The 14,355-nt window shown below is 54.6% G+C and overlaps 1 long non-coding RNA gene across 2 annotated transcripts; it reads right to left on the bottom strand.

Annotated features, from left to right (window-relative positions):
- Nucleotides 1-270: 270 nt before the first annotated feature.
- On the bottom strand, nucleotides 271-5,063 carry LOC129200434 (uncharacterized). 2 transcript variants are annotated; one of them, XR_008574882.1, is made up of 4 exons: nucleotides 4,498-5,063; nucleotides 2,835-3,083; nucleotides 1,856-2,045; nucleotides 271-399 (listed from the first exon to the last, which is right to left on the bottom strand). It is a non-coding gene; the product is annotated as an uncharacterized LOC129200434 (long non-coding RNA). The 2 variants fall into 2 exon arrangements; XR_008574883.1 differs by lacking the exons at nucleotides 271-399; nucleotides 1,856-2,045 and adding an exon at nucleotides 2,098-2,624 and having other exon boundaries at nucleotides 4,498-5,053.
- Nucleotides 5,064-14,355: the final 9,292 nt, after the last annotated feature.

The raw sequence follows: 14,355 nt of genomic DNA, 5'->3' as shown, positions 1-14,355 counted from the left end.
CCCCCAGCTGGGGTTTTTTTTATTCTAATTTCAAAAAGCAAACTAGCTTGCTCTGCCTGGAAGAAAAAAATTACACAACACACACACACAGCCCAACACACACAAAAATAGGCACCGCCACAACCTGACGCTCCACCCCTCACCCAAACGCACATCCATTCTTGCCACCCGCCCACCACAACGGGCCACGGCCCCGATTCTTGGCCCATCTGTGGAACGGCCTCACCCTGTCCCTTAAGTCAGCATCGCCGCTCCGCCTGACTCTGTACAGTTAGCGCTCATAGGCAGGGACCAGGGAAGATGCCTTGCTAACTGCACCGCTCCTTCGCTGTTGCTTGGATACTCCACAAAAACCTCACTCGAGGCTGTCGTGCGGGAATCCAAATCGTGCCGTGGCACCTGAAAACCACAACGGAAGGGCTCTAGGGCCGGCTGGCCGACAATTACCCTCTGCCTCGCAAAACGGCCCGTACGACCTCCGCCCCAACCGACTGTACTGACAGATTACCATCCTGGGCTGGGGCCGCTCTCTATGCCGGCTCTGCAATGCCCAACCACCCAAATGCAACAAGAGCCATACCGAACACCAGGCAACGCCAAGCACTGCAATGCAATATACAACCAAATATAAAGCATGCCTTAACACAACGCTATGTAACACTGGACAGTCTCAAATGGCAGGCAATACAAATACAGGGCCAGGCAATGCAATACAGAGCCGCGCAACGCAACACAGAGGACCGGGTCGCTGAACACAAGACAGTCTCCATTGGCAGGCAGTACAAAGACAGAGCCGCGCAACGCTATACAGAGCCAAACACAGAGCCGCGCAACGCAACACAGAGGACCGGGTCGCTGAACACAAGACAGTCTCCATTGGCAGGCAGTACAAAGACAGAGCCGCGCAACGCAACACAGAGGACCGGGTCGCTGAACGCAAGACAGTCTCCATTGGCAGGCAGTACAAAGACAGAGCCGCGCAACGCAACACAGAGGACCGGGTCGCTGAACACAAGACAGTCTCCATTGGCAGGCAGTACAAAGACAGAGCCGCGCAACGCAACACAGAGGACCGGGTCGCTGAACGCAAGACAGTCTCCATTGGCAGGCAGCGGCAAGGCAGAGCGGCGCAGGGCAAGGCAGGGCACGGGCCCACGTAACGTGAGGCAGAGCGGCGCAAGGCGTGGCAGAGCGCGGGCCCACGTAACGCGAGGCGGTCTCCGTTGGCAAGCAATACGAATACAGAGTAGCGCGATGCAATACCCAGCCAAAGACAGGGCTGCGCAAGGCAATACAACGCAAAGCGCTACAAAACAAGACGTCTCAGATGGTGGTCAAAACCAACACAAATTGCAGCAAGGCAACACAACACCAGAACAACGGGGGTGTGTGTGAGAAGCTAGGCTTTAAGACACAAGCCTCTAAGCATATGTCGTGTGAAAGGGTACGAGTCTGATGTGTGGCTGAGGGAGGCCCTCCCGTTGAGTCACGAGGTTCAGAAAGGACCCCCTTGCTTTCTAAACTCCTTCGCAGAGAGGAGCCTAGGTGCGGCTAGGTCCAGTCTTAGTCCCAGACTTGGTCAACGGTTTACATCTAAAGGATTATGTGTGTAGCCACAGATCAGAGTCAACGTTTGCCTGTCAGAGCCCCACTAAGGACTTTCACTGAAACAGTTTCGCAAAGTTGAAAAGAAAAATAGGTAGTTTATTGAGGCAACAGATATAAAAAGTTTGGAACTGCCGTTGATAAATGCACTTACTGCAACAATTTTGAGCTCAAGTTAATAGTTCAGCGCTTTTGTTAATGATAGTTTTCCCAGGGTAACATCCGACATAATCGGAGGCGCAAGTCTTACCAAAGAGGCGTCCCTGCTTGGGGAGGAGAGAGAGAGGTCCAGGCCCGTCAACCTGTCCAGATAGTTGGAGTTCTCGTCCTCAAAAAAGAGGATTCTGAATGCCAGATTTATACTTTTGGCGAGGTGGGACTAAGTCAGGTATTGTGTGCCGACTGGCCCTTAACAAGGCTTGTTGTGCAGTTGGTCGGGGCTGGGGGGGGGGGGGAAGTGGCGGAGAACAAACATGTTCAGTACAGAGCGGTGGTCTGTTTAGTTTTACCAAAGTAAGGTCGAGCTGCGAAGGAGGCTCCCCCTCACCCCAGGCGTCACTTAGTTGATTAAGGAGTAGACCCGTCAGACGCCGCATCTTGTTAAGATGAACAAATTGCTCATCTCCTGCCCCTGTTCGGGTCCGGTGCTTATCAGTGCAAGATAAGCAAGTTGCTCAATCCCTGCTCTCGCCCAAGCTGGACTCCCCCAGGCCCCTTCTGCTGGGTCAAAATGGCCCTGTATTCGGCACCAACAAGACTAGACTAGTCCGGCATCCCACAGCATACAGGGATGAAAGATGGTATCAAACTTCAATTGAGGCAGAAGTTTCTAGAGCACGACTGTGAGTCCGGCACGGACCACCTCCGCAAAGGCCACCTCGCAGAAACATCTGCGATGCGAGGTGCGCTTTAAGCTCCGATCGCGAGACGAGAAACGCTCGACGGGCCGTATTCCGAAGCGACGAGGCGTCGCGGACCCCGCGGATGCTCGCCGAGCGCGTGCGGCAGAACCTAGAGACCTGCCGTAAGGCGCCATACACATGAAAAAGCACAGATCACGGAAATGACGCTGCAACGCTGAGAGAGGCCAGAATGTTTATATCCGGCACGATGGACCCGGGACCCCTATCTGTCCCTAGACTCGAGGCAGACTAAATAGCCCTCTGCTACCCTGGCGTTAAACCCCTGCTGGCCCTGCCCCCAACCACCATTTTTGCCCCTTAAATTACCTTTCAGAGGGCAGAATCCAGATTCCCTTCTCATGGGGAAAAGGTCATCTAACCGGGACGCTCCCCCATCCCCCAGGTTCCGCTTCATCCCTCACGAGACAGAGCGTCGCCGGTCGCCGACGTGCCGCCCGGCGTCGACCTCCGCTGCGACGAAGCCCTCCTTGGAAACGCCTTCCTCTCGCCTGTCCCTTTTCCTCGGCCGCTCGGAGTCGGATTCTTCGGCCTGCCGTGCCGAGGCCTGACCGCCACCTGCAAAACTCAAAGGACGGGATGTGATTTTAGCTACGTCTATAATACGACACCTCAGAAAACTGCTACGTCAGCACACCGGTCATCGCTCGCCTCGCTTAAGTTCGCTCCGGTGCGGATATCCCGTTCGCGCATCGATTCGCGCCTAGAAAATACAACCGGAAAACCGTGAACTAGGCGGAGTCGCCGACACGCCGATCCGCTGACGTCGGACGCCGGCCCGCCTTTGTCTGGCGCTCCTCTCGCCTCTTCCGGGGGCCTGTGACGCACGGCTTGTCGCTCGGCCTCTGACAAACCCAAACAAACTGTGCAAAGTAAGGCGGTGGCCGCTGACCGGTAGCTTGATGAGACCGAAAGGTCTGTCATCTTTTCTGCATAAGCCTTCTAACTAGAGCTAAAACAAACAGAGAAGAGATACACCAAACCCCAAATATACCAACTAAGGCACATGTGAGATTGAACCCACTCCACTACCGCACAAACTGCTGCTCCCAGAAGGCCAGAGTACAGCTTCTGACCCCCACCAATGCAATGAAACTGTGACAGCTGTCTACAGGTACTTGCCCACAGATGGACTGTAGCGTCTTCACCAAAAGAATCCGGTCACGCCAATGTTTTACCGCCACGCCACAAAGCTATGCTACCCCTGTCTTTAACATTGCTACACCCCCGGGGGGAGCGGCTCCGACCCCGACACGGCGCACAGACTCTGCAAACGCGACCCTGAGACACGAGAAGGCCGCGAGCAAGAACGGCTACCGTGGCGAAGGTAAGACTGGCGAGGAAGCCCTATGGCACCGCAACGTTGCGGGTGCTTTATAGCGGCCCCGGGAAAGAGACGACGGCCTTGGCCGGCGAGAGAAAGAGGCTGTCAAAACTGAAATGACAGATGCATCAGAGGCCGGGTTTTAAGATCTAAGGCCTTTAAAAACGTGGGGAATGAAACCTGAGAAAAGAACTCAGGGCAAACGTAACGCTCGGAGGAGCTGCTGGCAGCGCCCGGCTGGGCGCCGCAATAGACGTCCGCTCAGAAACATCTACGACACAATACACGCCAAACAGAGCTATGCTTTAAGCTATAACTACAAGAGAGAAACTGGCTTGATGAGCTCAATACCAATGAGCACAGATATTCAAGACTCATGAGATCTAATAAGGTACCTGGTGATCACAAAAAGCAGCGGAGGCATCGAGACCTGAGGGAGTTGTGGCGTACAGCATAAGACAGACAACGCAACCTACACGACAAAACTGCACGCGGGCTGAAAGCGCCCTGCCCGGCGCGGTCTAGCACGGTGCCGACGAGTAACCCGCGCCCTTTGCCTACCCGAAGGCGACCGCTCCCGGACAGCCCTCTCCCGTACGCTAACTTTAAAAGCCATCCCCTGCAACTCCCAAACTTGTCCGGACCTACCTTCTTACGGCGCTCTGCTCTCCTCCTCTGCCGCTCGTCGGTGGGCATCTAGCCAGTCCGCATCTGGAAAAATCACACCGAGTTATCAAACAAGTCACCCAGATGCCGAGTGAGAGCCAAACAATTCCGGACGGGCCGTATCGGCACGCTAACCGTACGCTCCTATTGCTATTCCGCCTATCCCCGACTCGACAGCCCTGGGCAGAGCAGCTCCACACACACACACCACACACAGAGACAGACGCTACACAGAACGCTACAAACAACGCAACTCACAAACGAGAGAACACTCTTAGCGAGAGGAATGACTCCCGGACCGGAGAGGCTGCCGAGCAAGGCGACCTATAGGGCACGACACCCAGGTGAGGAAGCTCTATGGCAACCCCAGAAGAGAATTGACCGTAAATGGCCCGTTATAAGAAGTTACTGTCAAAACCGAGATGATGGGGGCAGCAAGAAGCCCGTCTTCAAGACCTAAGGAGGTAAGGATGCAGGGAGGAAGACCCAGTCCCTGAAAACGGATAGCTGGAGAGCAGAGCTCCGAACGCAGCCTGGTATAGCGCTGCAAATAGAGGACCCTCCAGAAACTTCCGACACGCAAGAATGATCCACGCCGTAATCTCGCTATGCGAGAAAAGAAGCGCCCGATTGGCGGTACGCTGACAAGTACCGGCGTTCGAGAGCCTAGGGACGGCACCCGAGAAGCATGCCATGCCCCTCGAGCGCCAAGAGGGCGTTGAGACCCAAGGAAGGGCTAAGACACACAGGACGAGACACGCAGACATAACACAGGCTGCAACTGCCCTGCCCGGTCTAGCATCGTGGTGACATGTAACCCGCTCCCTTTGCCCAGCCAAGGGGAACTGCTCCCAGACAGCCCTCGCCCCGGCGCTAGCCATAAAACCCCTCCACCACGACCCCCAAACTCGCTCCCTCCCTGGCCATGGTCCCTCAACTTAGCTTTCCGAGGGCCGGGGATCCGAATCCATCAGCAACAAAAACATCACCACCGCGCATTGGCTAACTGGGATGTTCCTGCAATTGCCCGGTGCCTCTTCATCAGCTACAATAGAAAACAGAACACAAACAAAACAGCACTGTCAGTCAGCGTTGCATCAACCGGCCAACACCAACCTCTCCCATGACACCCCCTTCCTCAGAAGCACCGTGTCTTTCTGCTCACCTGCTCGGTCCAGAGATGGACCGTGCAGCTGTCCTCACTTGCAGCACCTAAGACGCCAAGAGACACAAAATTACTCCTATGTTTGTCAGAAGTCACCGCTCCCACAATCGCCCTCGCCATTCCTCGAGCTCACCTCAAATGATCGACCCACCTCCTTACGGCGCTCTGCTCCCCTCCTGTGCTGCTCTTTGGTGCGCTTCCTCTCTCTCTGCATCTGGAAATAAAAAAAACAAAACCCCCAAAAAATTAAACAAGTCAGCCAGATGCCGAGCGAGAGCCAAACAATTCCAGACTGGCCATACTGACACACTAACTGGACCCTCTTCTTGCTATTCCGCCCAACCCTGGACTCGACAGCCCCGGGCAGAGCAGCTCCACGCCCAAGACACACACGCACGGGGATCAACGCTACACAGAATGCTACAAACAACACAAATCACAAGTGAGAGAAAACTCTCAGCGAGAGGAACGACTCCCGGACCGGAGAGGCTGCCCAACAAGATGACCTACAGGGCGTGACGCCCGGGCGCAGAAGCTCTATGGCAACCCCAAAAAAGAAGTGAATGTGATGGCCTGTTATAAGAAGTTACCATCAAAACCAGGGCAAGGGATGCGGCAAGAAGCCTCTCTTCAAGACCTAAGAATGTAACGACGCAGAGAAGAAGCCCCGGTCCCTGAGAACGGACGGCTGGAGAGCAGAGCTCCCGATGCGGCCTAGGACTAGGCTGCAAAAAGAGGACCCGCCGGAAGCTTCCGACACGCGAGAACGATCCACGCCGTAAGCTTGCAGGGCAAGCAAAAGAAGCGCCCCGTTGGCGCTACACCGATGAATACAGGCGTTTGAGAGCCTAGGGATGGCGCCCGAGAAGCACGCCGTGCCCTTTGAGCGCAAAGAGGGCGTTGAGACCCGAGGAAGGGCTGAGACACACAGGACAAGACACACAACAAACATACCACAGACACAGGCTGGAACTGCCCTGCCCAACACAGCCTAGTATTGTGTTGACAAGTAACCCGCTCCCTTTGCCCACCCTAGGGGACCGCTGCCAGACAGCTCTTGCCCCTACGCTAACCGCAACACATCTCCCCTGCGACCCCCAAACTTGCCCCCTCCTCGGCCTGCTCCCTCAACTTAGCTTTCAGAGGGCCGAGGACCTGAATCCATCCACAACAAACAACATGCACATTGTGCATCGGCTAACTGGGATCTTCCGGCAGTCGTCTGGACCCTCTTCACCTAGAGTAAACACATCACCAAAACAAACAAAACATTGTTGTCAGTCAGCATCGCACCGGTCAACACCAACCTTGCCCACAACGCCCCCCTCTCCTCAGAAGCACCCTGTCTTTCCGCTCACCTGCTCGGTCCAGAGACTGACCCCTGCAGCCGTCATCCCTCGTGGCACCTAAGACGCCAAGAGACACAAAATTACTCCTACGTTTGTCAGGAGTCACCGCTCCCACAACCGCCCTCGCCGTTCCTCCAGCTCACCTCAAACGGACATCCGGTTCCAAGGGTGGCCACACAGCGCCTGCAAGACCAGAGGGAAATGCTCAAACAAGTTGCCTTATACTGCTTTGCTATTAGACACTGACAAGCGCCTCACCTTCTCGGAACGCTCGTCGGCACGCGGCTTCGCCCCTCCGAGGCTCCCTGCGGCACCTGCCGAAAATCAAGCGAGAGGCACGTGCTCAGACACTGCCCAAAACTGCGGCTTGCCCGCACCGATTCCTACCTCCCCCTCCTTGACCTCAGCCGCTTGCTCACCTGGCCTCCGTCGTTTTGGGCTGCCGTCCTTGCGCCCCACCTAGAAAACACAAACAAAGGATCCCTGTACCTTAAACAGCAACGCAACACCAGAAAAATAACTGCTGTACTTCAGCCCGCTAGTTGCCGCTCACCTGGCCCGAGTCACCTCCCGTGTCTGTGTCCGACGGGGTCCATATCCACCTTTGCACCTTCAAAATAAAAAAATCTGAATGGAGTCATGTAGGCACCAGCCACATCTTCCCTCCGACTCCACTGGCCGACCCACCTCCTTACGGCGCTCTGCTCCCCTCCTGTGCTGCTCTTTGGTGCGCTTCCTCTCTCTCTGCATCTGGAAATAAAAAAAAACCACCAAGATAATTAAACAAGTCAGCCAGATGCCGAGCGAGAGCCAAACAATTCCAGACTGGCCATACTGACACACTAACTGGACCCTCTTCTTGCTATTCCGCCCAACCCTGGACTCGACAGCCCCGGGCAGAGCAGCTCCACGCCCAAGACACACACGCACGGGGATCAACGCTACACAGAATGCTACAAACAACACAAATCACAAGTGAGAGAAAACTCTCAGCGAGAGGAACGACTCCCGGACCGGAGAGGCTGCCCAACAAGATGACCTACAGGGCACGACACCCGGGAGCAGAAGCTCTATGGCAACCCCAGAAAAGAATGGACCGTGATAGCCTGTTGTAAGAAGCTACGGTCAAAACCAGGGCGAGGGATGCGGCAAGAAGCCTCTCTTCAAGACCTAAGAATGTAACGACGCAGAGAAGAAGCCCCGGTCCCTGAGAACGGACGGCTGGAGAGCAGAGCTCCCGATGCGGCCTAGGACTAGGCTGCAAAAAGAGGACCCGCCGGAAGCTTCCGACACGCGAGAACGATCCACGCCGTAAGCTTGCAGGGCAAGCAAAAGAAGCGCCCCGTTGGCGCTACACCGATGAATACAGGCGTTTGAGAGCCTAGGGATGGCGCCCGAGAAGCACGCCGTGCCCTTTGAGCGCAAAGAGGGCGTTGAGACCCGAGGAAGGGCTGAGACACACAGGACAAGACACACAACAAACATACCACAGACACAGGCTGGAACTGCCCTGCCCAACACAGCCTAGTATTGTGTTGACAAGTAACCCGCTCCCTTTGCCCACCCTAGGGGACCGCTGCCAGACAGCTCTTGCCCCTACGCTAACCGCAACACATCTCCCCTGCGACCCCCAAACTTGCCCCCTCCTCGGCCCGCTCCCTCCCTGGCCCCGGTCCCTCAACTTAGCTTTCAGAGGGCCGAGGATCTGAATCCATCCACAACAAACAACATGCACATTGTGCATCGGCTAACTGGGATCTTCCGGCAGTCGTCTGGACCCTCTTCACCTAGAGTAAACACATCACCAAAACAAACAAAACGTTGTCAGTCAGCATCGCACCGGTCAACACCAACCTTGCCCACAACGCCCCCCTCTCCTCAGAAGCACCCTGTCTTTCCGCTCACCTGCTCGGTCCAGAGACTGACCCCTGCAGCCGTCATCCCTCGTGGCACCTAAGACGCCAAGAGACACAAAATTACTCCTACGTTTGTCAGGAGTCACCGCTCCCACAACCGCCCTCGCCGTTCCTCCAGCTCACCTCAAACGGACATCCGGTCCAAAAGGTGGCCACGCAGCGCCTGCAAGACCAGAGGGAAATGCTCAAACAAGTTGCCTTATACTGCTTTGCTATTAGACACTGACAAGCGCCTCACCTTCTCTGACTGCTCGTCGGCACGCGGCTTCGCCCCTCCGAGGCTCCCTGCGGCACCTGCCGAAAATCAAGCGAGAGGCACGTGCTCAGACGCTGCCCAAAACAGCCTCCCACACTGATTCTCATCTCCCCCTCCTTGACCTCAGCCGCTTGCTCACCTGGCCTCCGTCGTTTTGGGCTGCCGTCCTTGCGCCCCACCTAGAAAACACAAACAAAGGATCCCTGTACCTTAAACAGCAATGCAACACCAGAAAAATAACTGCTGTACTTCAGCCCGCTAGTCGCCGCTCACCTGGCCCGAGTCACCTCCCGTGTCTGTGTCCGACGGGGTCCATATCCACCTTTGCACCTTCAAAATAAAAGCCACACACAAATCTGAATGGAGTCATGTAGGCACCAGCCACATCTTCCCTCCGACTCCACTGGCCGACCCACCTCCTTACGGCGCTCTGCTCCCCTCCTGTGCTGCTCTTTGGTGCGCTTCCTCTCTCTCTGCATCTGGAAATAAAAAAACACCAAGATAATTAAACAAGTCAGCCAGATGCCGAGCGAGAGCCAAACAATTCCAGACTGGCCATACTGACACACTAACTGGACCCTCTTCTTGCTATTCCACCCAACCCTGGACTCGACAGCCCCGGGCAGAGCAGCTCCATGCCCAAGACACACATGCACGGGGATCAACGCTACACAGAATGCTACAAACACCACAAATCACAAGTGAGAGAAAACTCTCAGCGAGAGGAACGACTCCCGGACCGGAGAGGCTGCCATGCAAGGCGACCTACAGGGCACGAGGCCCGGGCGCAGAAGCTCTATGGCAACCCCAGAAAAGAATGGACCGTGATAGCCAGTTGTAAGAAGCTACGGTCAAAACCAGGGCGAGGGATGCGGCAAGAAGCCTCTCTTCAAGACCTAAGAATGTAACGACGCAGAGAAGAAGCCTCGGTCCCTGAGAACGGACGGCTGGAGAGCAGAGCTCCCGATGCGGCCTAGGACTAGGCTGCAAAAAGAGGACCCGCCGGAAGCTTCCGACACGCGAGAACGATCCACGCCGTAAGCTTGCAGGGCAAGCAAAAGAAGCGCCCCGTTGGCGCTACACCGATGAATACAGGCGTTTGAGAGCCTAGGGATGGCGCCCGAGAAGCATGCCGTGCCCTTTGAGCGCAAAGAGGGCGTTGAGACCCGAGGAAGGGCTGAGACACACAGGACAAGACACACAACAAACATACCACAGACACAGGCTGGAACTGCCCTGCCCAACACAGCCTAGTATTGTGTTGACAAGTAACCCGCTCCCTTTGCCCACCCTAGGGGACCGCTGCCAGACAGCTCTTGCCCCTACGCTAACCGCAACACATCTCCCCTGCGACCCCCAAACTTGCCCCCTCCTCGGCCCGCTCCCTCCCTGGCCCCGGTCCCTCAACTTAGCTTTCAGAGGGCCGAGGATCTGAATCCATCCACAACAAACAACATGCACATTGTGCATCGGCTAACTGGGATCTTCCGGCAGTCGTCTGGACCCTCTTCACCTAGAGTAAACACATCACCAAAACAAACAAAACATTGCTGTCAGTCAGCATCGCACCGGTCAACACCAACCTTGCCCACAACGCCCCCCTCTCCTCAGAAGCACCCTGTCTTTCCGCTCACCTGCTCGGTCCAGAGACTGACCCCTGCAGCCGTCATCCCTCGTGGCACCTAAGACGCCAAGAGACACAAAATTACTCCTACGTTTGTCAGGAGTCACCGCTCCCACAACCGCCCTCGCCGTTCCTCCAGCTCACCTCAAACGGACATCCGGTCCAAAAGGTGGCCACGCAGCGCCTGCAAGACCAGAGGGAAAAGCTCAAACAAGTTGCCTTATACTGCTTTGCTATTAGACACTGACAAGCGCCTCACCTTCTCTGACTGCTCGTCGGCACGCGGCTTCGCCCCTCCGAGGCTCCCTGCGGCACCTGCCAAAAATCAAGCGAGAGGCACGTGCTCAGACACTGCCCAAAACTGCGGCTTGCCCGCACCGATTCCTACCTCCCCCTCCTTGACCTCAGCCGCTTGCTCACCTGGCCTCCGTCGTTTTGGGCTGCCGTCCTTGCGCCCCACCTAGAAAACACAAACAAAGGATCCCTGTACCTTAAACAGCAATGCAACACCAGAAAAATAACTGCTGTACTTCAGCCCGCTAGTCGCCGCTCACCTGGCCCGAGTCACCTCCCGTGTCTCTGTCCTACGGGGTCCATATCCACCTTTGCACCTTCAAAATAAAAGCCACACACAAATCTGAATGGAGTCATATAGGCACCAGCCACATCTTCCCTCCGACTCCACTGGCCGACCCACCTCCTTACGGCGCTCTGCTCCCCTCCTGTGCTGCTCTTTGGTGCGCTTCCTCTCTCTCTGCATCTGGAAATAAAAAAACCACCAAGATAATTAAACAAGTCAGCCAGATGCCGAGCGAGAGCCAAACAATTCCAGACTGGCCATACTGACACACTAACCGTACACTTCTATTGCTATTCCGCCTAACCCTGGACTCGACAGCCCCGGGCAGAGCAGCTCCACGCCCAAGACACACATGCACGGGGATCAACGCTACACAGAATGCTACAAACACCACAAATCACAAGTGAGAGAAAACTCTCAGCGAGAGGAACGACTCCTGGACCGGAGAGGCTGCCCAACAAGATGACCTACAGGGCACGAGGCCCGGGCGCAGAAGCTCTATGGCAACCCCAGAAAAGAATGGACCGTGATAGCCAGTTGTAAGAAGCTACGGTCAAAACCAGGGCGAGGGATGCGGCAAGAAGCCTCTCTTCAAGACCTAAGAATGTAACGACGCAGAGAAGAAGCCCCGGTCCCTGAGAACGGACGGCTGGAGAGCAGAGCTCCCGATGCGGCCTAGGACTAGGCTGCAAAAAGAGGACCCGCCGGAAGCTTCCGACACGCGAGAACGATCCACGCCGTAAGCTTGCAAGGCAAGCAAAGAAGCACCCGACTGGCGCTACGCCGATGAGCGGAGGCATCCGAGAGCCTAGGGATGGCAACCGAGAAGCACACTTTGCCCCTTGAGCGCAAAGAGGGCGTTGAGACCCGAGGAAGGGCTGAGACACACAGGACAAGACACACAGACATAACACAGGCTGGAACTGCCCTGCCCGGTCTAGCATCGTGCCGATGAGCAACCCGCTCCCTTTGCCTGCCCAAATGGAACTGCTCCCAGACAGCCCTCTCCTCTACTCTAACCTTAAATGCTTCCAAGAACAAGAGAACATAACTGCCGTGACCGGTACTAGAGCAAGCCTCATCGTTCGCTTACGGAAAAAGGTAAAACTAGAAAATAGAAAAAGCTTTGTGTCAGGACCACAATAAAAGACAGACCCCCGGCTGGAGACCATTACGAGCGCAGGCGATATGCATCCTCTTCACCGTGAAATTCCAGGGAATACGGTCGCTCAAGCCTGCGCTGGAAATAATTGCCTAGTCTGTGTCTCTAAGTAACTGTGACATCCAGATGGACGGTGAAGGGATGGATGCAAAAATTAAGTCAGGGAATAAAGAAAGCAGAAGGTACAGGGAAGCAGAGACTTCAGAGTTCAGGAAGGTATATTTTAACCTACCCCATGCTTCACAAGATGAGACTCTTCTGACATTCAGCTCTGCTTATGGCCGTGCCGAGGGCCAGATAACTTACGCCGCACGTCTCGGGATCGTCGTGCCTCCGGTCGGCTGTGATGAGACTGAGCTAGAATAGTCCTCGGTGGCACCCAAATCCACCTGTAAAACTTATCTGAGAATGGGTGATGAGCCCTCCTCTTTCACAACTGTCCCTCGGTCCCAAAACTTTAGAAACTCCTTCTCTTCTCCTGAACTCCGAGAAGGAACCCCGCTCCTTCCTGACAGCTCTCTCCTTGTATTTGCGCCCCCCCAAACCCCCCGTGTCGGCCGCTCCTCAAAGCCTTACACTGCGTTCTGCAGATGACTCTTACCTTCTATCTTTCCGCGAGCTATGAGCCTGCAAAACAAAACAAAGTCCCAATGCTTATAATCTACGAGAAGCCTGCAGTGAGCCGCAAAGGTTCTAGGAACAACGTGGTACTCCGTGGGCGATCGGGAAAAGCGGCGAGCTGTCCCGTAGCCTGAAAGACACTATACCTTACATCCCTGCTGCTTTCTTCAGAAATGCTAAAACTCTGTGAATGAATACGTACAAGATGCTGAACCTAACCCCTGCTAGATAATCTCATCGTCAGTCCTATTAAGAGAAATAATACTGGCAACTTACATAGCTTACAGGAAAACTGGAGAAAAAAACCAAGGTTCCCTCTTCTGTAAAATCAGGAATTCCAGTAAAATGCAGTGGACCTAGAAAAAAAAAAAAAGAAATACATGTTATTAAATGATCTTACAAACCTCAGAATGCTCAATATAAAAATACTGACCTGAAAACTAATAAATTAAAAACCCCACCAAATCTGCATAAAGCATACTTTCTATTAAATACACTGCTTAACCTTGACCGGTCCCGAGGCTCTTATCTCAGATGTATCTACCCAAAAAGCCAAACTGATACTAAAGCTGCCCTTGACTGAAGGACCAGCATAGCTCTGATACCAGAGAAGCCTGGAAGCAGATTGAGCTCCCTGGCAGAGGCCTGCGGTTCATATACCTCGGGCCCCGCCCACCATCCTTCCCACCAGCCCCTGGGAAAGGGGAGGGGCTGACCACCACAAGGCTTAAAAGCGGCCGGAAGAGCAGCAGTGGATTTTCTTACCTGTCTTGAGTTTATGGTGTACTAAGTGCTGAATAGAGAAAGCAGCTCTGGCTGGAAACAATGATACCCGCTCTTTTACTGCAACTCCATCTATCGTATTGATGATGTGACCGGGTATGTAATTAGTTTTGATTTTTCTGGGCTGTATACAGAAAGAGATAAATGGTACGCTAAATCTTGTAGCAAAGTAGTTAATTAAATGCAATGACAATCTTGTTGTTGAAAATTACATCTGTTAGTTTACTATAAAAACCCCAAAATGCTCCGGGCTTACACGTCGTTTTGAGCGAGACCGCACGTACCGCCTGACTTCTACCGGAACTACGTTCTGGATAAGACCGAATGACAAAGCCGGAATAGACCCTGTGAGAAGCCCTTCTCAAAAATATCTCTGGCTGAACA

This window comes from Grus americana, unplaced genomic scaffold (assembly GCF_028858705.1).
Source record: "Grus americana isolate bGruAme1 unplaced genomic scaffold, bGruAme1.mat scaffold_123, whole genome shotgun sequence".
NCBI classification, from domain to species: domain Eukaryota; kingdom Metazoa; phylum Chordata; class Aves; order Gruiformes; family Gruidae; genus Grus; species Grus americana.
Note: the sequence above shows the minus strand (reverse complement) of the source record. Positions and strands in the feature narration are given on the sequence as shown.